Source organism: Lepisosteus oculatus, unplaced genomic scaffold (genome assembly GCF_040954835.1).
Source record: "Lepisosteus oculatus isolate fLepOcu1 unplaced genomic scaffold, fLepOcu1.hap2 HAP2_SCAFFOLD_70, whole genome shotgun sequence".
NCBI lineage: Eukaryota > Metazoa > Chordata > Actinopteri > Semionotiformes > Lepisosteidae > Lepisosteus > Lepisosteus oculatus.
Window position 1 is genome coordinate 140,001 of NW_027168257.1, and position 22,988 is coordinate 162,988.

The 22,988-nt window shown below is 46.9% G+C and overlaps 11 non-coding genes and 2 pseudogenes across 11 annotated transcripts; 9 read left to right on the forward strand and 4 right to left on the reverse strand.

Moving 5' to 3' along the window:
* Nucleotides 1-169: 169 nt before the first annotated feature.
* On the forward strand, nucleotides 170-251 carry trnas-aga (transfer RNA serine (anticodon AGA)). The gene has a single exon. It is a non-coding gene; the product is annotated as a tRNA-Ser (tRNA).
* Nucleotides 252-1,094: 843 nt separating this feature from the next.
* Nucleotides 1,095-1,168, forward strand: trnai-aau (transfer RNA isoleucine (anticodon AAU)). The gene has a single exon. It is a non-coding gene; the product is annotated as a tRNA-Ile (tRNA).
* Nucleotides 1,169-2,438: 1,270 nt separating this feature from the next.
* Nucleotides 2,439-2,520, forward strand: trnas-aga (transfer RNA serine (anticodon AGA)). The gene has a single exon. It is a non-coding gene; the product is annotated as a tRNA-Ser (tRNA).
* Nucleotides 2,521-2,733: 213 nt separating this feature from the next.
* On the forward strand, nucleotides 2,734-2,804 carry trnag-gcc (transfer RNA glycine (anticodon GCC)). The gene has a single exon. It is a non-coding gene; the product is annotated as a tRNA-Gly (tRNA).
* A 5,443-nt stretch (nucleotides 2,805-8,247) lies between these two features.
* On the reverse strand, nucleotides 8,248-8,389 carry LOC138233665 (U4 spliceosomal RNA). The gene has a single exon (XR_011187595.1). It is a non-coding gene; the product is annotated as a U4 spliceosomal RNA (small nuclear RNA).
* A 1,292-nt stretch (nucleotides 8,390-9,681) lies between these two features.
* Nucleotides 9,682-9,800, forward strand: LOC138233713 (5S ribosomal RNA). Its single transcript, XR_011187642.1, has one exon. It is a non-coding gene; the product is annotated as a 5S ribosomal RNA (ribosomal RNA).
* Nucleotides 9,801-10,436: 636 nt separating this feature from the next.
* On the reverse strand, nucleotides 10,437-10,617 carry LOC138233771 (U1 spliceosomal RNA; annotated as a pseudogene).
* A 3,771-nt stretch (nucleotides 10,618-14,388) lies between these two features.
* Nucleotides 14,389-14,529, forward strand: LOC138233770 (U1 spliceosomal RNA; annotated as a pseudogene).
* Nucleotides 14,530-15,697: 1,168 nt separating this feature from the next.
* trnar-acg (transfer RNA arginine (anticodon ACG)) lies at nucleotides 15,698-15,770 on the reverse strand. The gene has a single exon. It is a non-coding gene; the product is annotated as a tRNA-Arg (tRNA).
* Nucleotides 15,771-17,394: 1,624 nt separating this feature from the next.
* On the forward strand, nucleotides 17,395-17,476 carry trnas-gcu (transfer RNA serine (anticodon GCU)). Its single transcript has one exon. It is a non-coding gene; the product is annotated as a tRNA-Ser (tRNA).
* A 712-nt stretch (nucleotides 17,477-18,188) lies between these two features.
* Nucleotides 18,189-18,262, reverse strand: trnai-aau (transfer RNA isoleucine (anticodon AAU)). The gene has a single exon. It is a non-coding gene; the product is annotated as a tRNA-Ile (tRNA).
* Nucleotides 18,263-20,548: 2,286 nt separating this feature from the next.
* Nucleotides 20,549-20,621, forward strand: trnav-aac (transfer RNA valine (anticodon AAC)). Its single transcript has one exon. It is a non-coding gene; the product is annotated as a tRNA-Val (tRNA).
* Nucleotides 20,622-21,468: 847 nt separating this feature from the next.
* Nucleotides 21,469-21,540, forward strand: trnae-uuc (transfer RNA glutamic acid (anticodon UUC)). The gene has a single exon. It is a non-coding gene; the product is annotated as a tRNA-Glu (tRNA).
* The last annotated feature ends 1,448 nt before the right edge of the window (nucleotides 21,541-22,988 follow it).

Genomic DNA, 22,988 nt, shown 5'->3' on the forward strand with positions numbered 1-22,988 from the left:
TCATTCCGACATGAAGCCACCCTTAAGTCCTCTGAGGCGTGTCTGTCTGCAAGGCTTGTATTTTGGAAATGTTTGTTTGAAACGGAGAACGACTTTGAAATAGGCTTCCGCCGGCGCCTCGCGATCCAGGTAAGATTGTAGCAAGAATGCAGCGGCAGTGGGGCTTGCTGTAGTCGTGGCCGAGTGGTTAAGGCGATGGACTAGAAATCCATTGGGGTCTCCCCGCGCAGGTTCGAATCCTGCCGACTACGTTATCTGCCTCCAGTCGGTGTGTTTCGGCGCAAGCAAAGAAGCGCGCCTCTTTGCTGTTCCTGGTGGTTTTAAAACGCCCAATCGCTTGTACCCGCTGCCTTGGAAATAAGTTCTTCAGCGTCCGCAAATGGCATTTTGCAGCTGGAAGCAGATGTCGACGCGTTTTGCACAGAGCACCAAAAAAGCGTCTTTTTTGAAGGCCCAGGCACTGAGCATTGGTGGTTCAGTGGTAGAATTCTCGCCTGCCACACGGGAGGCTTGGGTTCGATTCCCGGGCAATGCAGTGGCTTTTTCAGCGAGCGGCTCCGTCACTTGCATCCCCTTGCAACTCGCAACTCAAAAAACCCACTGAAGCTAAGCAGGTGTGAGCCAGGTCAGTACCCGGATGAGGGTGAGCTACAGGGAAAAACAAAGCTTCCAGCTGGAAGCGGTGTTAATGGTGCCGGCGGTGGGGCGCTCACCCTGAGGTCTGTGCGGGTCCCAATGCCCCAGTATAGTGACGGAGATGCTGTGTTGTAAAAGGGCGCTGTCTTTTGGATGAGATGTAAAACCGAGGTCACAGCGCTCTGTGGTCATTCAAAATGACCACCAAAACCTTTGACAAAAGCTCTTGGTAATTGATGGTCTTCAATAATGCTTCTCCTTTAGGTACATTTTAAATCAGCTGAAAAATGCTGTGAAATGGGGGGGCACTTCAGGCCAGTGTAGGATTTGGGTTACAAGAACCATGAAACTGCACGAGAAAGCCCGTACACTGAATTACACGGCTTTCTATTCAAAGGAGGACAAAAGAAATTCCCTGAGTTCGATTTTTTGCAGCACAGAGAGGAGCACTGTTGTGAGGCCGGTTAGCTCAGTTGGTTCGAGCGTGGTGCTAATAACGCCAAGGTCACGGGTTTGAGTCCCGTACTGGCCAGGTCCTTTTCTCCTCTCTTACCAAAGCTGTTAGGTTCCTTTCCGTGGTGAGAGGGGTTGTCATGCAACGCTGCCACATAGTGCCGACAGACAAGAGTGTTGCGGGAGAAGAGAAAAGTGTTTGAAGATTTAAGAGTGTCTTAGGTGGAGCCAAAATCAAGTGTCACAAATACAAGTGGGAGGATTTCCAATGTTTAATATGGTAAAAATAAGCGGAAGTTATCTGCCGGTCCGGCACAGTCTGCCATGCTTTTGTCATATACTGTAAAGTGGTGTCGAACTGGGTGTCGAACTGGAGCCTCACCATTTGCATATGTGAGGCTCCAGTTATACATCGAGTGTCACATTAAATGACAAAAATGAAGAGAGTTAAAGCAGCTGGAGAGGTTTTCTTACAACTTTTGAGCTGACACAGTTTTGGAAAATGTTTCCTTCACGCTGCACTGTACAACATAGGCAGCCAAGAGTCTCCAAAACAAAACAGAATTGACAGATAGGAGAAAATTCCCACTCATCCTGAAGTTCCCAAAATCCAGCACTGAGCGTAAACAAAGTGTCTAAGTAGCGTGGGAATGCTAACCCTAACCCTAGCTGGAGTTTGAGCAATCCAGCACTGAGCGTAAAAAGATGAGTCAAAGTAACGTCTAATCGGATTAGTTTCCTTAGTGCTGGTTCAGAGTCTGTTCAACAGTTTACCTTTCACACATGCGCAAAGAAGAATGTTGGGGGTGCACGCTTCAAGGCGCCTTACAGCTGTAGGGAGTGATTCGAGACGATTCGTGGCGTGTGCTCGTTCCCATATACCGTACGCCCCGGGGTGCAGTGCTAAGATGATGTACAATACCGCTTGGGCACGTAACGGCGTTATACCCAAGGTTTTCGTTTGTTCGTTTTGTTTTGCTCTGCTTTGCTTTGTTTTGCTTTCCATCGCGTTGGTAAGTGCGTAAATAAAAAGGCGATTCCTGCGTCTACCACTAATGTAAGAGCTATTTCAAGTGCGACGTGGTGCGGCTTTTCAAATGCTTGTGGGCATTTCTCTGTTGTTGATTCTTTTTTTGTGTGTAACAAAGTGGCATTTTCATGTCCGGACGGGGAGACTTTATCATTCCGACATGAAGCCACCCTTAAGTCCTCTGAGGCGTGTCTGTCTGCAAGGCTTGTATTTTGGAAATGTTTTTTTGAAACGGAGAACGACTTTGAAATAGGCTTCCGCCGGCGCCTCGCGATCCAGGTAAGATTGTAGCAAGAACGCAGTGGCAGTGGGGCTTGCTGTAGTCGTGGCCGAGTGGTTAAGGCGATGGACTAGAAATCCATTGGGGTCTCCCCGCGCAGGTTCGAATCCTGCCGACTACGTTATCCGCCTCCAGTCGGTGTGTTTCGGCGCAAGCAAAGAAGCGCGCCTCTTTGCTGTTCCTGGTGGTTTTAAAACGCCCAATCGCTTGTACCCGCTGCCTTAGAAATAAGTTCTTCAGCGTCCGCAAATGGCATTTTGCAGCTGGAAGCAGATGTCGACGCGTTTTGCACAGAGCACCAAAAAAGCATCTTTTTTGAAGGCCCAGGCACTGAGCATTGGTGGTTCAGTGGTAGAATTCTCGCCTGCCACGCGGGAGGCTCGGGTTCGATTCCCGGCCAATGCAGTGGCTTTTGCAGCGAGCGGCTCCATCACTTGCATCCCCTTGCAACTCGCAACTGAAAACCCACTGAAGCTAAGCAGGTGTGAGCCAGGTCAGTACCTGGATGAGGATGAGCTACAGGGAAAAACAAAGCTTCCAGCTGGAAGCGGTGTTAATGGTGCCGGCGGTGGGGCGCTCACCCTGAGGTCTGTGCGGGTCCCAATGTCCCAGTATAGTGACGGAGATGCTGTGTTGTAAAAGGGCGCTGTCTTTTGGATGAGATGTAAAACCGAGGTCACAGCGCTCTGTGGTCATTCAAAATGACCACCAAAACCTTTGACAAAAGCTCTTGGTAATTGATGGTCTTCAATAATGCTTCTCCTTTAGGTACATTTTAAATCAGCTGAAAAATGCTGTGAAATGGGGGGGCACTTCAGGCCAGTGTAGGATTTGGGTTACAAGAACCATGAAACTGCACGAGAAAGCCCGTACACTGATTACACGGCTTTCTATTCAAAGGAGGACAAAAGAAATTCCCTGAGTTTGATTTTTTGCAGCACAGAGAGGAGCACTGTCGTGAGGCTGGTTAGCTCAGTTGGTTAGAGCGTGGTGCTAATAACGCCAAGGTCGCGGGTTTGAGCCCTGTACGGGCCAGGTCTAGATCCAGGTCCCTGTTTGTGAAACAGGCAAATGACTGTCTCAGGGGCCCATTCCTCATTCTCAAGACACATGTATGCAGTATGTACACCGTGCATTGAGCAATAGGGACTGAATACACCACAGGTAAGGTTAGAAGTCATTCTGAGGTGCCACATGTGAGGGATACAGCTAGGCATCCGAAATGTAGGGTTTGAGACCCTTCAGGAGTACTGCATCCTTTGAGACAGACCCGTGCATGTTAAACAAATGATCATTTCTTTCGGCATTAGGGACTAAATATACTAAACATATGATGCTAAAATGTTATTTTCACATATATTAATGTAATAAATGATTGCTTATGCTTTAGAAACAAATCTAATTAAAATAAAAGCTTAAGTTTTGTATTTATCTTGTACCATAGAACATGATTTTCTTTGTATTTCAAGCCCACAAAGTGTCCAAATGACGCACTACATGATATAAGGAAGATTATCACATGCATATCGGTATTATCTTTCTTATGAAAATGCATTCCTTTCATTACCTTTTACTTTTTAAAATGAACTCAAATTGAGTATAATGTAATAATTTAAGTAGAATAGATTCTAATAATATAATGATCCAGTGTTTTGCACTACTTCACTGCTTCACTGCTCTATGCCATCTGGAAATAAATCCTCAGACTGCTTACTGCCCTGGGCATGTACCAATAAATTAAAGGAGCACATCTGTTTATCACTGCGTTGAAGCAGGAGACACACAGTCTCTGCAAACACATCCTAGATACAGTGTTCCAGCACCTTTGACCTCATCCAGAACATATCATTTCTTGAAAGGGATTGCTGTCCGAATGCACATCTGAATCCCAAACAGAATCTCTAGTAAAATACGATCATTTGTGAAACAGGCAAATGACTGTCTCAGGGGCCCATTCCTCATTGTCAGACACATGTATGGAATGCTTTCACCGTGCATTGAGCAATAGGGATTAAAAACACCGCAGGTAAGGTTAGATGTCATGTTCTATGCTCATTTCTTTCAGCATTAGGGACTAAATATACTAAACGTATGATGCTAAAATGTTATTTTTACATATATTAATGTAATAAATGATTGCTTATGCTTTATAAACAAATCTAATTAAAATAAAAGCTTAAGTTTTGTATTTATCTTGTACCATAGAACATGATTTGCTTTGTATTTCAAGCCCACAAAGTGTCCAAATGTTCTATGATCATTTCTTTCAGCATTAGGGACTAAATATACCAAACGTATGATGCTAAAATCCTGAAAAAAGGATGTGCTCCATCTCGTCAGTAGATTGGATTCCAAAACTGATTTGGGTCAATATACATTACCTTTGAAATTAAAGTACAGTCTACTGTAGGGAACCATCAACTTAGAAAGCATTGGCCTTCCCTGGGGGTCAGGTAGGTGCAAAAGATAAACCTTTATCCTATCTTTATCTTAAGATAAGTGGCCAAGCAGTATTTTTCCAAGTTTCACCAAGCACATCATGTTGCCATAGTAGACAAAGTTCTATAAAATGTTAAATAACTTTTAAAAAAAGTATCTTGGTCTTACAGTACTGTACAAGGTGAATTAAACTGTCCCTGGTAAGAAAAAGTAATTAGAAGCATCTCAGAAACTTTATCTCTAGAAACATTAGCTGTTTTATATCATGTAATTTAGTGTGATGTTGTCAGAATTCAAGGACATTATCACACACAGAAATTGGTTCAGTTAAATCTAAAAAACACAGCTAAACATGGGTTTAAATGTAACAGAAGTCTTACCTCTTGTCAAAAGATTTAATTCAAGAAGCGATGTAATAAATGATTGCTTATGCTTTATAAAGAAATCTAATTAAAATAAAAGCTTAAGTTTTGTATTTATCTTGTACCATAGAACATGGTTTTCTTTGTATTTGAAGCCCACAAAGTGTCCAAATGATGCACTACATGATATAAGGAAGATTATCACATGCATATCGGTATTATCTTTCTTATGAAAATGCATTCCTTTCATTACCTTTTACTTTTTAAAATGAACTCAAATTGTGTATAATGTAATAATTTAAGTAGAATAGATTCAGGTAGGAAATATAGAGTCATGATGTTTATGGCTGACATCATTTCACATGGGTGAATTTTAAGCTAAGAAATAAAAACATTTACAATGAAGATACCATTGCTTAATTTTAAATGCCTTTAAAAAATAAATACCTCCTGAGAATAATTTGCCACTCCCAGATCCTTGGTAAGGTACTGTTTGAATCCAATCAGGAGAGGAGCATCCAGGGAGTGCTTTCTATAGAGTCCAGCTTGGGCCACTCTCTTCCGGCCTGCTGATACTTTTTAACTACTCAGGGCCTGTAAGGATATAAAACACCGGTTTAAACATTTTATACCTATAAGACAAATTAGAATTTTAGTAAAAAATAGATACATCTGAAAAATAAAAAGTCTTACTGCTGATAGAGTTCTTCAGAGCTCACATCTTCCCCTTCCTTATCCGCTTCTGTTTCAGTTTCTAGAGCAGCCTCTGGCATCTCTTCCTCCTGGACTGCGGCCTCTTGCTCAGGGCCGCTGGAATGCAGGTAGATTCTTTTCAACATGCTTTTACATAATATGTTGTAACAATGATTTCAAAAAGAAACTACAGAAGCCTTACAGATTAAAAATATCTCACCTTGCCAATGTGTCTTCAGGCTTCCCATGTACAAAAAGGCCCAAGGACTCTAGCAGTCTTACAACCACTATCCTGTTTGCCTCACAAGACACGATCTCTATTCTGTGGTAATCCACGATGACCCCGTTCTTCAGGTGATTCATCATGTCCTCCCTCGCCTGTTGAGAGGCCATCCTGATGTTTTCTGCCGTGGCGTGCTTCATACACACCCTCTTCAAGTGAGCAGGAAGCTGATCAAGAGTATTCAGGCACATCTTGCACACCAGGGGAATCCTCGCGGGTTTCCTTTGAAAATAAATAATACCATCTGTGTATAGAAACAAGCTAAGACTGATTTCTTAAATTATCCTTAATTTTCTCTCTCATAGTTTGAGCATAATGATTTTATTGCATTTATATAAGAATTGCTCATTGCTCCTAAATAAATAATGGTTTCATAAAAAAGTGAACACTTGGTCTCAGTCACAGACTTTCCAATAGAAGCCATTGTGGAGTTCAGCAACTGCAGGTCCTAGAAGTGGGGAAGGAATTTTAAAAGAGAAATTGAATTACAATACAGAAGGAATGGCTGAGGGATCACTGAAATATATATATACAAATTCCAAAGACTGAGTCCATATAGAAACAACTACCTTTCATTTTCAGTATAAGAAAAAAAAAACATTATCTTCCAAAGCATCATAAAATTGTCCCTTCTTCCAGACTCTACTTCTCTCTTGTAGTAGTATAGCAGACCTTTCCAGGTGAGCAGATCACAGAGTCCGAAATGAGCTTCCTCCATCAAGCAAAGTACCTGAACATGACTCTGTCTTCATAAAAGTGCCCCTGTAATAAAGAAATTAAATCCGAAATCAAGAGGGCAGTTGCCTACTGAAATACAAGAAGTCATCAATTTTAACCTAGCAACACATTAAAGGCTGCATCTATACAAGTACGATTCTAGAAATGCTCACCAGATTACGTTTTAAGAAGGAACTGCGCCTCAGGTTCCGCCGAGATCTTAACTCGGATGGCAGGATTCAGAGTCCGGAGTGCGGACTGATGGCGCACGGAGGGTCCATATACTGTGGATCCCTCAGTGATCTTCCGCGTATTCAAACCGTTAGCGTGTGACTCCCCTGTCCCCGTGACCTCTTTGCTCTGCTCTCTCCTCTGTGCAGCTGAGCCCGACTCACGGTAAAATGGAAAAAAATATGCCCTCGACGTGAGATTTATTCTGGAGCGAGCCAGTGTTGCGCATAGCTGCCTTCAAAGCAGTTAACCCAGGTTCAATTCCCGGCCAACGCAGTTGCGAATGTTTTCAAATGCTGTCATGAGCCTTGGATTGTGACTAGCAAAGCGAAGCCTTTTGAAAGAGCTAAAGCACTGCAAAACGGAATTGAAGGAGAATCTTACAGGGGATTCTGAGCAGTGTCTGCATACATGCAGTCAGATAAAGGTGCTGAAAGCTTGAGCTACTCTCAATGTCATGCTGCCCTTCCCCGGAGTAAATCTGTTACATTGAAAGAATGCTTCTGGCAGGTTCAAAAAGGGACCCTTGTTAATTGGAGAAATCAATGATTTCGAATGAATTCTGTATGCGTTAAAAGACAGCTATACACAGAAAACATGCAGGACACTGCTCATGATGTTTCCCGAGCCGAAACACAGTGCGTTTTTCCAAGCCATTTGACAAAGCCCACCCACTGAAAACTGCAGCAGATCGTGTAAAGACGTTCAACTTTGTAACTACTGCACGCACAGGAAGCAGAATAAATTCCTCTTTTCAAACTGTCAAAGGTTTGCTTTGCGAACGCTGCAAGACATCGCACAATCTCTTTTGAATGGGGACAAACGATTTCTTATGGGGCGCAGTAAGTACAGACGTTTAAAATGCTCCACTCATGCCGACGATGCAGCATGAAGAAGCGCAACCTAACGTTTGACAGACAAAAGCCAGACGCCGCTACGAGCAATATGAAATCATACTGACAGCACACGGCGTTTCGCGCTGACTCAAAAGTAATCTCGACAGACGCTGTTCTCTGCATAAAGCTGAAAGAGCTAAAGAGCGTTTCTGTTGACACGTAACAAGCTCGTTTCTTTCTACCATGATATCACCGTGACCAAATCTGTCTTTAAACACCTTGCTCAGTCTCTGACGAGACTGTCAAAAATTGCTTTCGCCGATTGTATTGCAAACCGGCGGAAGCGGGGTATTGGGAAAAGTTTTCAACTAGCAATAATCGCGCCTCGGCTAAACCTCACAGGCTACGATACTGCCACTGTGCAAAGCTGACGGTTGCCAGGCAACCGCGGGGATCCTATGGAAATCGTTATCGATCGTCTCATGGCATGTCGTTGCTATAACGCTTCATATTTGTCGTCGTCTTCTTCTTCTAGCTTGAGGTTTTGAAGAATTTCATGACAGACAAGGGCTCCGTTGGGAACAAAGGGCGTTGTGAGAAAACCGTTGCTTATTTTCAGCAGCAGAAATACAACCCTTTAAATACAAGATGACAGAACAATGACGAAGGGCATGCCGGGAGGAACTCATGCACTACAGAGGAAAGGGGGCGGGCACGTACAGTTCACATTCAAGCCACAAGAACTCTTCTCGGATGTTGCACAAACAAATCCTAACGTCCTGAAAGCATTGCAGCATGTTTGTGTCCCACTTCCCGTGGCTGCGGGACGACTGACACGAACGGACAAACACAATCTGTGGCGTTTAGCGTGACATAGTCTTGCAGGCATCGTGCTGTCTCACTGCAATATTATACCGCTGGAGGAAACAGTCCATCTGGCCATGAAACTCATTTGAACGTCTAGCTACAACAACTAACAATATCATGATTTATTCAGGATGTGTGGAATCAGCACGTCCCGGAGACAGCTTCCGAAATCGTGAGCATTCTCTGGTGGTAGGGGCGTTCAAGATGGCGCTCAGGTGGGAGGTAAAGTTTAGTGGTTGGGGAGTTTTTTTGAGTTTTTCATGACCTGAATGTTAATTTTTGCTTTTTTTGACTACAGAAAAATAAGGACTTAACACTAGTTGTTTAAACTTCAGTTATAATTGAAAGAAAAAAAAACGATTTTTTTTTAGGTTTAAAAAGTCCGATATGAGTAACACTGGGAAAAGAAAAGAGAGTGCTGGGTCTTCGAAGGAGAACTCTAAGATACCTCAATCGTATATGTATAGCACTACAAAAAAATCGATGGCAACTAAAGGGAAAAGTGAAGCAGCTGCAGGGGCAGCAAGAGGGCGGAGGCGCCGTGCGCCCGGCCGACGTGTTGGACCGGTGCGCTTTACGTGCTGAAATAAACACGCGACAGCCCCGAAATGTTTCCAGAGTGCTGTGCACTGAAGACTTGCCTGGTGCTCCTCCGTGCAGATTGTTTGTCCTCCTCCAGTGCAGGACGAGCCAACACAAGGGAGCGCATTCGCCAACATCCAGGCACGCAATGCGATTTGGAAAGCAGCTCCTTTCCAAAGAGTTGCACACGAACGATCCTTCAGTCCCGCTCGGGGGGCACGGAACCCCCGCCACACACAGCTTCAAGTAGCGAGTCAGGCGCCAGGGGTTTCGCTTACGGCCACACCACCCTGAACATGCCCGATCTCGTCTGATCTCGGAAGCTAAGCAGCGTCGGGCCTGGTTAGTACTTGGATGGGAGACTGCCTGGGAATACCAGGTGCTGTAAGCTTTTGCTCTCCCGGCCAGCAGGGGTCGCCGTTGGTGCCGTAGGCTTTGGGAGGAAAACCTGCAGGATGGAAAGGTGATCTATAGCCTCATCTCTAGAGATGTTTTGTTGCTGTGGCATGTGTGTGACCCATATTCAAAAAAAAAAACCCGTCTGTAAAACGAATATCGAAGCTGCCTCTAAATCTGCAAATGAAGATGAGTCGATAAACCACTCGTTTTTCGTATAACTAGACATATATTCATTTGTTACCAATTTCATTCATTGAGCATGGATACAATAGAGGTACAGCCATTCACTGTTTGACATGTCTGCACTGGTACAGAACCCAGCAATCAGAAAACGGGTGAAACTGTCTTTAGACTCAGCATACAGTACCGAGGCCCCCCATGACCAAATAAAGGCTAACCTCGATAATCAGCCTAAAGAACGCAGACTACAGCAAAACGACTGACTTTGAAAAGGGAATGAACGTCCGGAAGGAGTAGTGGAACTAGCTTGAGATGCTTCTCCGGACCCCTAACTAAAAGCCAGCGAGAACCAGCAGCGGCGTCCACTCCTGTCGAACCGGGATCCTTCCGCAGCCACGCAGCTCGTGGTGTCCTAACCCTCCCGTATCTGATTTTGGACCAAGCACATCAGGGGAGAGCGCGAACCCAGTCCCCCACTACCAGAAATTATGCAGTCGAGATTCCCACATTTGGGGAATTCACAGGGGTCAGCACAGCCGGAGTGCAAAAATGACTCTGTTTTCTCCCCGAGCGAGGAGGAAGGAGAGCATGGCGATGGGGACAGCTGGAACCCCTCCACCCCTCCCTCTACCCCCTTCCTTGAAATGGACTCCGTGAACGCTTTTACTGCTGCCACCCTGATGAAGGCTCATTCAGAGGATGGCTGGCAGGAAATTGGTAAGAAGAAAAAGAAAAAGAAGAAGGTAACAGGTGAGACCGAAGAGAAATGTGTTTTGTAAAGACTGGTTCCACTTTCTTATGTAATATGGCTCTAAACATAATTTCTCTTAACACCAGAGGTATCAATGACAGAGTGAAATGCCAGTCTGTCTTTGATTACCTCCAGCAGAGAGAGGGAGATGTGTTGATGTTGCAGGAGTGTGCTTTAGCCTATCAAGAGAGGTATAAAAGCTTTGAAGATAGGTGGGATAAAGGGCCTTCTGTTTGGTCAGGGGACAATAACAACAGAGCCTCTGGCGTGGCCATTCTTTTCAAAGGATGGGCTTTCAAATTGAAAAGTATTCAGAGGGTCATAGATGGCAGGTTGCTGTGTGTGAATGTGGAATGGGGGACCGTTAACCTGCGGCTAATCAATGTGTATTGTCCTACTGATGTGGGAGGAAGGGTGGAGCTACTCAAGGCACTCTCTCCCCTATTGTTAAGTAGCACAGACGTGATAGTGGGAGGGGATTTTAATTGTATCTTAGAGCACACAGACAGGCAGTCTAGCTCTCCGATAAAATTGGATTCCAGCTCACTGGCCCTGCAAAACTTAGTTCAAGACTTTAAACTCTCAGACACATATAGATGTATATATCCCACAACAGCAGGATATACATGGTCAGGGAGGAATAGCAGCTCCAGAATTGACTATTGCTTTGTCTCAGAGAGAGTGAAAGTTGTTGGGGTCACTCTTCAGCCTGTCTTCTTCTCAGATCATCAGGCTTTAGGGTGTAGAGTGGAACTCCAGGGCGGGACTGTCTTTGGCCCAGGCCTCTGGAAACTCAACACAAAGCTGCTAGAGAACGAGGGGGTTGTATCCCGCTACAAGGAGAAACTATCACAGTGGCTGTCCTTGCAGTGTCTGTACGGGTCAGTAGGAGAGTGGTGGGAGGAGGTGAAGGTGAGGACAAAGGCCTTTTTCATGGCTGAGGGAAGGAAGGCTGCTGCCAGACGGAGAGGAGTGCTAGCCAGGAAACAGAGGCAGCTGCAGCGTCTCTACACGATGCTGCACAGTGGCTTCGATGTGCTCGAGGATATCACCCTTTTAAAAAAGGACATCCGGAGCATAGCCGAAGAAAGTAGTCGAGGAGTGCTGTTAAGAAGCAGAGTGCAGTTCTTGGAAGAAAATGAGAAGTGTACTCGCTTCTTTTTCAGGAAAGTGGTAGGCTCCAAGTCTGTCATGGAAAGTGTAGTTGATGAGGAGGGACGAGAGAGAACAGAGCCGAGTGCTATCCTCTCCTGCACCGAGGCCTTCTACTCAAGACTGTACAGCTCTACAGAGGTAAAGGATGAAGAAATTCATTTTTTTACCTCAAAGCTAGAAAACGTTTTGAGTGAAGAAGATAGGGAAGTACTTGAGAGGGATTTGACAGTAGAAGAGCTGAGACAGGCTATGGAGAGCTTACAGAAGGGGAAAACTCCGGGTGCTGACGGGCTCCCTAAAGAATTTTATTGCACCTTTTGGGATCTGCTTCAGGATCCGCTACTGCTCCTATTCGAGGAAAGCTATAAGACAGAATTGCTGCCTGACTCCTTAAGAGAAGGCACTATCTCTCTCTTGTTTAAGAAAGGAGCAAAGAATGACATAAAGAACTGGAGACCCCTCAGCCTCTTAGGCGTGGACACTAAGATCCTGCGCCTACAAAATGTAGTGGCCTCACTGGTAGGGAAAGAACAGACTTGTGGGATAGCAGGACGCCTGATGAGCGACAACCTGGCCTTGTTGAGGGATGTTTGTCTGTACTCAGAGGATCGCTCCCTCCCTCTGTGCATTTTAGGTGTAGACCTAGAAAAGGCCTTTGACCGCCTAAACCGGCAGTACTTAACATCGGTACTTGAGCACATGAATTTTGGCCCCATCATGAGAAAGTGGATTAACCTGCTGTACACAGGTAGCAACAGCAGAGTAATGGTTAATGGCAATAGATCACGCCCCTTTGAAGTCTGTTCAGAGGTGAGGCAGGCCTGCCCATTATCCCCCTTGTTATTCGTTTTGGCTATGGAGCCCTTAGCCTGTGCCTTGCGCCAGGATCAGGCCATTAATCGGATACCAGTGCCTGGAAGTGGGGGAGGAGAGGTAAAGACATCTCTATACATGGATGACGTCACCCTGCTCCTCTCTGACAATGCCTCAATTAGCAGAGCTCTGCAGTGCTGTGATCGTTTCTCTTTGGCTTCATCCGCAAAAATTAACAAATCTAAGAGTGAGATTTTTTATCAGAACTGGAGGGAGCCAAAAGAAGGACATGATCTCAGGCTGCAAGAGAAGAGAATTAAGGTCCTGGGGGTGTATTTTGGAGAAGAGATGGGAACAGTAAATTGGCAGAACAAATTGCCAATCTTAAACAAAAAACTGATGCAATGGAAGGACCGAGACCTCACCATGACAGGGAAGGTGCTGGTCATCAAAGCCGAGCTCTTGCCTGTCTTGAATTTTCTGGCTTCTACCTTCCCAATCCCACACCGTGTTGCAGCGGTGCTGAGGAGATTGATGTTTCAATTTCTATGGGGTGGGAAGCAGGAAAGACTCAGAAGGGAAATAATGTACAGGCCGCTACCCTCAGGGGGGAAGTCTGTCCCAGATATTGCTACGAAGCTGCTGTGCATTTTCCTGGCCTCTGTGCTGAGAGGCTTTGCAACAGCACCTGCAGCGCGTACCTGGACTTATTTTTCCAGGCTCTGGGTAGGTAGGGAGGAGTTCAGAGTGTGGGGTGTCAGACCCAAGCTGGACGTCCCACTCTCTGACACATGCCCTGCAATTTATGGGACAGTTAAAAGTTTTCTAAGATCTCACCCAATTGGCCATATTCCCCTCCGAGATGTCAGCGTCCAAAAACTGGAAGATTTCGTTGCACCCCAGAACAATAGGCAGACCCCTGTGGGCATTTTAACATCAGCCCAAACAAGGAAGGTGTGGAGACACACATCCTCTAAATTTCTGTGCAACATTAACAGAGATTTAGCCTGGAGTGTCTTCCACCAGTGCTTACCGGTACGAACTTTCTTGTACCGTAGGGGCCTCACCCCCAGCCCTCGCTGCGTTAGGGTGGGCTGCGGCGAGGAGGAGACTGTGACCCATCTCCTGTGGTCCTGTTTTTTTGCTAAGGCCTTCTGGGCACAGTTTGAAGATTGGTTGCAGGCTCTCTTGCCCCAATTTACCCTGACCGCTGCTTTCGTCATATACGGCATCTCTCCTGTCAAACTTCCTCCCGACGTGTTTGACAGGATCTGGGCCGTGGTGAACAGTGGGAAAGACGCCCTGTGGAGAGTGAGGAACATGGGGCTGTTCAAAGGCATCGAGGTCCCAGTCAAGGCAGCAGGTAGCCTGGCCCTGTTCATCACCCGAGAGAACTATTACCTCAGAGATCTGTGGAGAGAAGGGAGGGAGGAAGCAGAAAATCTGTGGGAAATAGAGAGCATAGGTCAATATCTCAAGAAACTGTGAAAAACATTATCATGTTTAAGTAAAGAATGTGATTTGCACCAGAAAAAAAGAAAATTGTTGCTATGTAACTGTTACCGTGTCAAAATGTAATGAGATGTGATCATATATACTGTTTTAAGTATGTATATTAATGTAAAGCTTTCTGATTTGTGATGTCCTGTATTTTTTTGTGAAAAGAAAATAAAGTTCTTAAAAATCGAAATCGAATCGGTTCACCCAGGGCGAGGCTCGGCCGTTGCACTCCGGCTGTGCTGACCCCTGCGAATTCCCCAAATGTGGGAATCTCGACTGCATAATTTCTGGTAATGGGGGACTGCGTTCGTGCTCTCCCCTGATGTGCATGGTCCAAAATCAGATACGGGAGGGTTAGGACACCACGAACTGCGTGGCTGCGGAAGGATCCCGGTTCGAAAGGAGTCGACGCCGCTGCTGGTTCTCGGTGGCTTTTAGTTAGGGGTCCGGAGAAGCATCTCAAGCTAGTTCCACTACTCCTTCCGGACGTTCATTCCCTTTTCAAAGTCAGTCGTTTTGCTGTAGTCTGCGTTCTTTAGGCTGATTATCGAGGTTAGCCTTTATTTGGTCATGGGTGGCCTCGGTACTGTATGCTGAGTCTAAAGACAGTTTCACCCCTTTTTTTAATTGCTAGGTTCTGTAGGTTCTGTACCAGACATGTCAAACAGTGAATTGCTGTACCTCTATTGTACCCGTGCTCAATGAATGAAATCAGTAACAAATGAATATATGTCTAGTTATACGAAAAACAAGTGGTATATCGACTCATCTTCATTTGCAGATTTAGAGGCAGCTTCGATATTTTTTTTTTAATATGGGTCACACACATGCCACAGCAACAAAACATCTCTAGAGATGAGGCTATAGATCACCTTTCCATCCTGCAGGTTTTCCTCCCAAAGCCTACGGCACCAACGTATGCTATTGCAAACACCAACGTTGCCTAGATAGAAAACCGAAATAGCCGTGGGTTTGCTTGCTGGTCTGAAGGATCTCTCTTCGAATCTCTATCATTTGTCAATGGAAGTAAAAGGCACTGCAATCTCATACATTCAGAATCAAACCCGCAGCTGTTGTTCGACTTTATTTCTTGACTAATTACATCTGAGTGTCGCATGAGCAGTTACATAAACTTGTCTGGTATATTTGAACACAAATGCCGTTCTTCAATTAAAACTAACAGTACATTGTCAGGGACATTCAGTTCTATACAAACAAGAGACAGACAAGAGAATATTTCTACCGTTCATGTGGACTACGTGTTGACTTACTGATCGGAATAATTGAAAAGTTCAGGCTCATAGCCGATGCAGTGCGTGCTAATTAGAACAGCAACGCTGAGCTCTCAGCACCGTACTGAGGCCAGGTGTTTTTCTAAAGCTGTCAGGTGCAGTTCATTTACATGAAGGAAATCTCTTACTGGGTACGATTACAATGCAGTAAGTAGCACAGACTAATTAGGGAGTAGCCCGATGCGTTTAAAAACGACCCGAGCCAGGCAGGAGTCGAACCTGCAATCTCCTGATCCGTAGTCAGACGCGTTATCCATTGCGCCACTGGCCCCGGTGTGACACTGCAGGACTGTAACCCAGTGAGATCAGCACTGCAACTAGTAAAATATTATCCCCGGTCCATTCTTTTCCAAAAGTGAGAAACACCTGTTTTCTACATTTTGTCTGTTTTAAAACCATATCTCTTTAAACCAAACCAAGAGTCTGTCTTTTGCACTGATATTCTGATTCATTTCGATTTCAAAGAAAAAAAAAACATTATCTTCCAAAGCATCATAAAATTGTCCCTTCTTCCAGACTCTACTTCTCTCTTGTAGTAGTACAGCAGACCTTTCCAGGTGAGCAGGTCACAGAGTCCGAAATGAGCTTCCTCCATCAAGCAAAGTACCTGAACATGACTCTGTCTTCATAAAAGTGCCCCTGTAATAAAGAAATTAAATCCGAAATCAAGAGGGCAGTTGCCTACTGAAGTTCAAGAAGTCATCAATTTTAACCTAGCAACACATTAAAGGCTGCATCTATACAAGTACGATTCTAGAAATGCTCACCAGATTACGTTTTAAGAAGGAACTGCGCCTCAGGTTCCGCCGAGATCTTAACTCGGATGGCAGGATTCAGAGTCCGGAGTGCGGACTGATGGCGCACGGAGGGTCCACATACTGTGGATCCCTCAGTGATCTTCCGCGTGTTCAAACAGCCAGCGTGTGACTCCCCTGTCCCCGTGACCTCATTGCTCTGCTCTCGCCTCTGTGCAGCCGAGCCCGACTCATGGTAAAGTGGAAAAAAATATGCCCTCAACGTGAGATTGACTCTGGAGTGAGGATAGACGTTACCTTTTTATCGTTGAACAGGATGTATGTGATGTGGCGACTAGGTTCAATTTTGTATCCTCTTTAAAAGATTAAGGACTGGGGTGAGCGTGATTTACCACCCTTTCAGCTAAGAACCCGACGTGCGCACCGTTTAAGCTGCATAGACTCGGTCGTTTAACTCTTCTCCATTAGAAGGGTTAAGGTTAAAGAAAAAAACATTGCTGACTTCTTTTTTTTTTTGCCAGCCACGAGTGCTGATTAGCAAGGTTTGTATTTCATGTTTTGCAAGTTGCATCCATTATAAGAAAAACAAGTTGTTCAAGACAGGAAATGAATGCTTGCATTTAATTAAGTCTAGCCGTAGGCGGTTGTCCATAATGACCAGTTCTGTTCGAGAAGACAGAACAAAAAAGGCACCGCTGGGATTCGGAGCCAGGGTCTCCTGTGTACTAGACAGGCACCTTAAGCAACTAAGCCACGGCGCCCCAGGAGAGCTGTCCTTTGACAGCCACTTGGACACACCACTCAGACACATCTGCATTCGGTGTGTGCTCCGCCTGCTCGCTGAGCAAGTTGCCACCTTTACATATAATAGCAACATCAACACCAAGAGAAAGGGTGACAAATGGCTTTTATCTGGAACTTTTCATGTCCAAGGAGCTCAATGTGCTTTCTGTGTACAACAGGGCCACTGAACTCCACACTGGCCACTGAACCACAGCAGTGGCTTGCTGGCTTGACATCTCCCAAGGAAAATGTTGAAATCGCATGTGGAACAGGAAAATGACCCTCGAGTACGGGGGAAAAAAAAGAAAAAGATCATCTGGAGCGCGCCAACCCATGTCCGGACAGCGCAGATCCCTCGACGAGGTGGCCGAGTGGTTAAGGCGATGGACTGCTAATCCATTGTGCTCTGCACGCATGGGTTCGAATCCCATTCTCGTCGCGCTCCATGTCTGACACGTGTGCCCGTTCGGCGTTGGCCCTCCTGTCGTTTGCTCCGGTTCTAGAGCCGTGCATTTTCTAGCGGTGGCTGAACATGGTATAGTAGGCTAACGTCGGTATCGAGCAGTAACAGTAACGGTATTTACGTGTCGCTGCTGCCAAGTGGCTCTGGGTTGAGACCGCGTTTTCACTTACTTGCAACGCAAACGGAGAAAGCGATTTTTGACAGTCTCTCGAGAGACCGCGCTAGGTGTTTAGGGATAGACTTTGTCAGTTCCCCCTGGGATGGTGGCCTCTCAAATAGTTTGTGATTCCTTATACAGTAGAAGCCTGCTTCGTGGCTTAAATCCAAGCTAAGGAAACGAGTTAGAGGTCTGATGCAGAACTGCGAATTCAATGAAGGGGAACACTACAGTACATTGCACTGTATGTGTGAGGAAAGCTGCCCCCTTCAGTCCCTTGTCGACCGAACAGAGGACTGTAAAGGATACCGCCAAGAAACTTAAGGATTTACCATATTAAACATTGGAAATCCAACCACTTGCATTTGTGACACTTGATTTTGGCTCCACCTAAGACACTCTTAAATCTTCAAACACTTTTCTCTTCTCACGCAACACTCTTGTCTGTCGGCACTATGTGGCAGCGTTGCATGACAACCCCTCTCACCACGGAAAGGAACCTAACAGCTTTGGTAAGAGGAGAAAAGGACCTGGCCCGTACGGGGCTCGAACCCGCGACCTTGGCGTTATTAGCACCACACTCTAACCAACTGAGCTAACCAGCCTCACGACAGTGCTCCTCTCTGTGCTGCAAAAAATCAAACTCAGGGAATTTCTTTTGTCCTCCTTTGAATAGAAAGCCGTGTAATTCAGTGTACGGGCTTTCTCGTGCAGTTTCATGGTTCTTGTAACCCAAATCCTACACTGGCCTGAAGTGCCCCCCCATTTCACAGCATTTTTCAGCTGATTTAAAATGTACCTAAAGGAGAAGCATTATTGAAGACCATCAATTACCAAGAGCTTTTGTCAAAGGTTTTGGTGGTCATTTTGAATGACCACAGAACGCTGTGACCTCGGTTTTACATCTCATCCAAAAGACAGCGCCCTTTTACAACACAGCAACTCCGTCACTATACTGGGGCATTGGGACCCGCACAGACCTCAGGGTGAGCGCCCCCCCGCCGGCACCATTAACACCGCTTCCAGCTGGAAGCTTTGTTTTTCCCTGTAGCTCACCCTTATTCGGGTACTGACCTGGCTCACACCTGCTTAGCTTCAGTGGGTTTTCAGTTGCGAGTTGCAAGGGGATGCAAGTGATGGAGCCGCTCGCTGCAAAAGCCACTGCATTGGCCGGGAATCGAACCCGAGCCTCCCGCATGGCAGGCGAGAATGCTACCACTGAACCACCAATGCTCAGTGCCTGGGCCTTCAAAAAAGACGCTTTTTTGGTGCTCTGTGCAAAGTGCATCGACATCTGCTTCCAGCTGCAAAATGCCATTCGCGGATGCTGAAGAACTTATTTCCAAGGCAGCGGGTACAAGCGATTGGGCGTTTTAAAACCACCAGGAACAGCAAAGAGGCGCACTTCTTTGCTTGCGCCGAAACACACCGACTGGAGGCAGATAACGTAGTCGGCAGGATTCGAACCTGCGCGGGGAGATCCCAATGGATTTCTAGGCCATCGCCTTAACCACTCGGCCACGACTACAGCAAGCCCCACAGCCGCTGCGTTCTTGCTACAATCTTACCTGGATCGCGAGACGCCGGCGGAAGCCTATTTCAAAGTCGTTTTCCGTTTCAAAAAAACATTTCCAAAATACAAGCCTTGCAGACAGACACGCCTCAGAGGACTTAAGGGTGGCTTCATGTCGGAATGATAAAGTCTCCCCGTCCGGACATGAAAATGCCACTTTGTTACAGACAAAAAAAGAATCAACAACAGAGAAATGCCCACAAGCATTTGAAAAGCCGCACCACGTCGCACTTGAAATAGCTCTTACATTAGTGGAAAACACAAACGACCAACTCGGAATGACTTGCTTTGGACGCTTTTCAAAGCGTTCTTTGTGCACGACGACTGCGCCGCCTAGCAGATACAAATGGGTTGTACAACTTTGAAGTAGCAAATGGAAGAGGGCTAAGCCTCCTCTCTTTTAGCCCAGGTTCGATCTGTCTCCCAGAATCACCAGGGCGCACGCACACACACACACCTGTGCCGTTGAAGTGCTCTGCTTCATTTCTAAGGGCAACTCAACATTCACTCCTACCCCGAGTGCAGAAAAGACAGCGTCTGCAGCAGCAGCAGCTCAGGTCTCTGCACAGGAGCTAAGCTGCCCCCATCTCCTCTGCTCTGCTCTGCGGCTCCTGCGGAGCGGAGTCCTGCCTGGAGCCGTGTTTGCAGGCGGCAGCTCCCCGCACCCTGTCTGTGCGTCGTGTCCAAGAGCTCCTGGGAGGAAGAGAGAGCCCTCCCACTCGGGGGCTTTTCCACGGTCTGTGTGAGGAGGGGCGGGTGTGTCCAGCAGCTTATCGAGCGGAAGCCTGGGGCGGCGGAGAGCTGTGATCGTGCAGACCTTGAGGTGTCACCTCTTTGTCTGCTTTCCCGCCCCCCCTCCGCCCAAGCTCTGCTCCAAAGTAGCCCGGCAACCCCTCACACCTGCACGTGTCACAACCTAAGGTGTGGTCATGAGACACCCATGGGGTGTTGTTCTGTTCTTGCTAATTGTTTCCTGCCCGTCGCAGGCAGGAGTCCATGCGAGGAAGATGCGCTGGACAGAGCTCAGAGGGCGCAGCTGGGTGGCTTTCCTTCTGAGTGACGTTCCTGCAACACTCTCCCGCTCCTCTTGGTGCGCTCATGCCGCAACACAGGAAGGCTGGAGCAGGTGGCTGTGCGCTCTGTCCACCGCCGAAATAGCTCAGTTGGGAGAGCGTTAGACTGAAGATCTAAAGATCCAGGGTTTCGGTATTTTGTTTCATCGCGCCCTTTGTTCCTCTCTCCAGCGCCCCCTGCCTAAAGTGACGCTTCCCTTTCTCAGCCGGAAACGCAAGCGAGACACCAGCAACTGTCCCTGCAGGTTTCCGTAGTGTAGCGGCTATCACGTTCGCCTAACACGCGAAAGGTCCCCGGTTCGAGACCGGGCGGAAACAGCCTCGTTCTGCATGCTCCTGTACTTCACAGAGGTATTGAGCGACCGGTCATTTGTTCCCAATGTATTTCCGGTGCCTTCATGCAGTCTTGTACCAAACGCACGTTCCGTCTGTACACGGAGCCGATCATTTGCAATTGGGTTGTGCCGACAGACCAGGACGAGCCTTGTCGGCTCAAAAGCAGCGCAGGACCTGCAAGAACAGCAGAAAGATTAGCATCCAGCGGGGGCTTCTTAGTGAGCCCAAGATCTCATCAAGAATCGGCTCCACCAACAGGGCTGGGCGCATTGTTCCATTCTCCGACCACTCTCGGTGTAAACAAGTCCCTCCTGGTCTCTGCTTGAATTGCACTTTCCTACGTTTGCTTTGGTGTAACTGGCTTCCCCTGCATGGGCGAATGTGAAGAAGATCCTTAGTAAGTAATTGAAGAAACCCGAGAAGAGGTCAGAGTGGCCTCTGTCGTTCATCAACGATCCAGTCAGGCAGTACTCCTCTGTAAAGCGCCGTTCGTTCACATCGATTGGCTTTTTTTTGCCTTCATTCGTGCAAGTAGTAAAAGCAGACGCCCCTATTCTGCCGTGACCCGGATTCGAACTGGGGTTGTTGCGGCCACAACGCAAAGTACTGACCACTATACGATCACGGCGAGTTACCGATACACACGTGGCAGGGCGGAAAAGGCTGTGCTCTCTTCGTGTGACATAATTCGGAAAAGTCCTGACGTTGCATTTCAACTGAGCCCCAGTATACATCGACCCTTCGACACTCTGAGTGACAACTCTCTTGCGTGTTTTCTAATATTTCTGTGGTTTGCTTGCATGATGCCCGGAACAGCAGGGTTGCGTGCTCCCATATGGTCTAGCGGTTAGGATTCCTGGCTTTCACCCAGGCGGCCCGGGTTCGACTCCCGGTATGAGAACGTGTTAATTTTGCCTCCTGCTTTCCAAAAGATCAGCACCGTGTACGAAGGAGCCGCATTAAAACTACTCGAACGTGCAAAACGTGCGAGAAGAGGGGGCGCTTGTTTCCAGCCGAAACTTCTCGCGTGTGAGACGAGCTGACCATCGCTGCAGGAGGTGGGAGGGTTACTCTGGTAGACAGGGCTGACCTTTGGCAATAGGATTTATACTCTCCAAGATGATATTTGCACTTTCTGGAGAGGCGATTTTCTCCACTTCAGTAGCCCGATTTCGTCGATTGCGTGGAGAGGGCTGTAGAATGTGGCGCCGCCTTTCCTGCTCCGTCCATGACAGGCGTGCTGGACTCTGGAGAGAGAGCACGGTCCATCAGCGCACACCAATAAAGGCACTGGAAGCCGCTGAATCGCATTGGCGAAGCTCAGCACTGGGCCGCTGGGCACATCTGACCACTGTTTCCGTAGTGTAGTGGTTATCACGTTCGCCTCACACGCGAAAGGTCCCCGGGTGGAAACGGACTTCAGACTTCTTTTGTCGCCACGCACAAAAGGGGATTGGGGATTCGCCTAGCGCTGTTATCGAACAGACCCACTCACCTCTTAGTGTGGCGGGATCTGCACAGTGCATGTCGCAGCGCATCCTGCTTTCACTTCAATGCGCGTCCTGATGTACCCCTGTCTCCCGCGTGACAGGTGGGGACAGGTGACAGGTCCTATACTAATGAGGAAGACATCGCTCTCTCCGACCCCCCGGCATCGTGTCCCGACCCACCGTGCTGGAAGCCGACGCGTGCTGTGATTCCTTTACGGAGCAGAAATGACAACCGAGGAGCCGAGAGATCATTTCAGCATTTCGCGTCTGAACGGAAAACACAAACAACCAACTCAGAATGACTTGCCTTTGACGCTTTTCAAAGCGTTCTTTGTGCACGACGACTGCGCCGCCTAGCAGATACAAATGGGTTGTACAACTTTGAACTAGTAAATGGAAGAGGGCTAAGCCTCCTCTCTTTTAGCCCAGGTTCGATCTGTCTCCCAGAATCACCAGGGCGCACACACACACACCCGTGCCGTTGAAGTGCTCTGCTTCATTTCTAAGGGCAACTCAACATTCACTCCTACCCCGAGTGCAGAAAAGACAGCGTCCGCAGCAACAGCAGCTCAGGTCTCTGCACAGGAGCTAAGCTGCCCCCATCTCCTCTGCTCTGCGGCTCCTGCAGAGCGGAGTCCTGCCTGGAGCTGTGTTTGCAGGCGGCGGCTCCCCACGCTCTGTCTGTGCGTCGTGAAATTAATTAATAACGTTAATAAATTTATAAAGTTAATTTATAAAGTTAATAAAGTTATAAATTAGAAATTAATAACGATATAATTATATTCATGTACCGCAACACAAGAATAGTACACGCTGTACATTGTCTGTCGATAATGTTTCTGTAGTGCTTTAGTGGGTT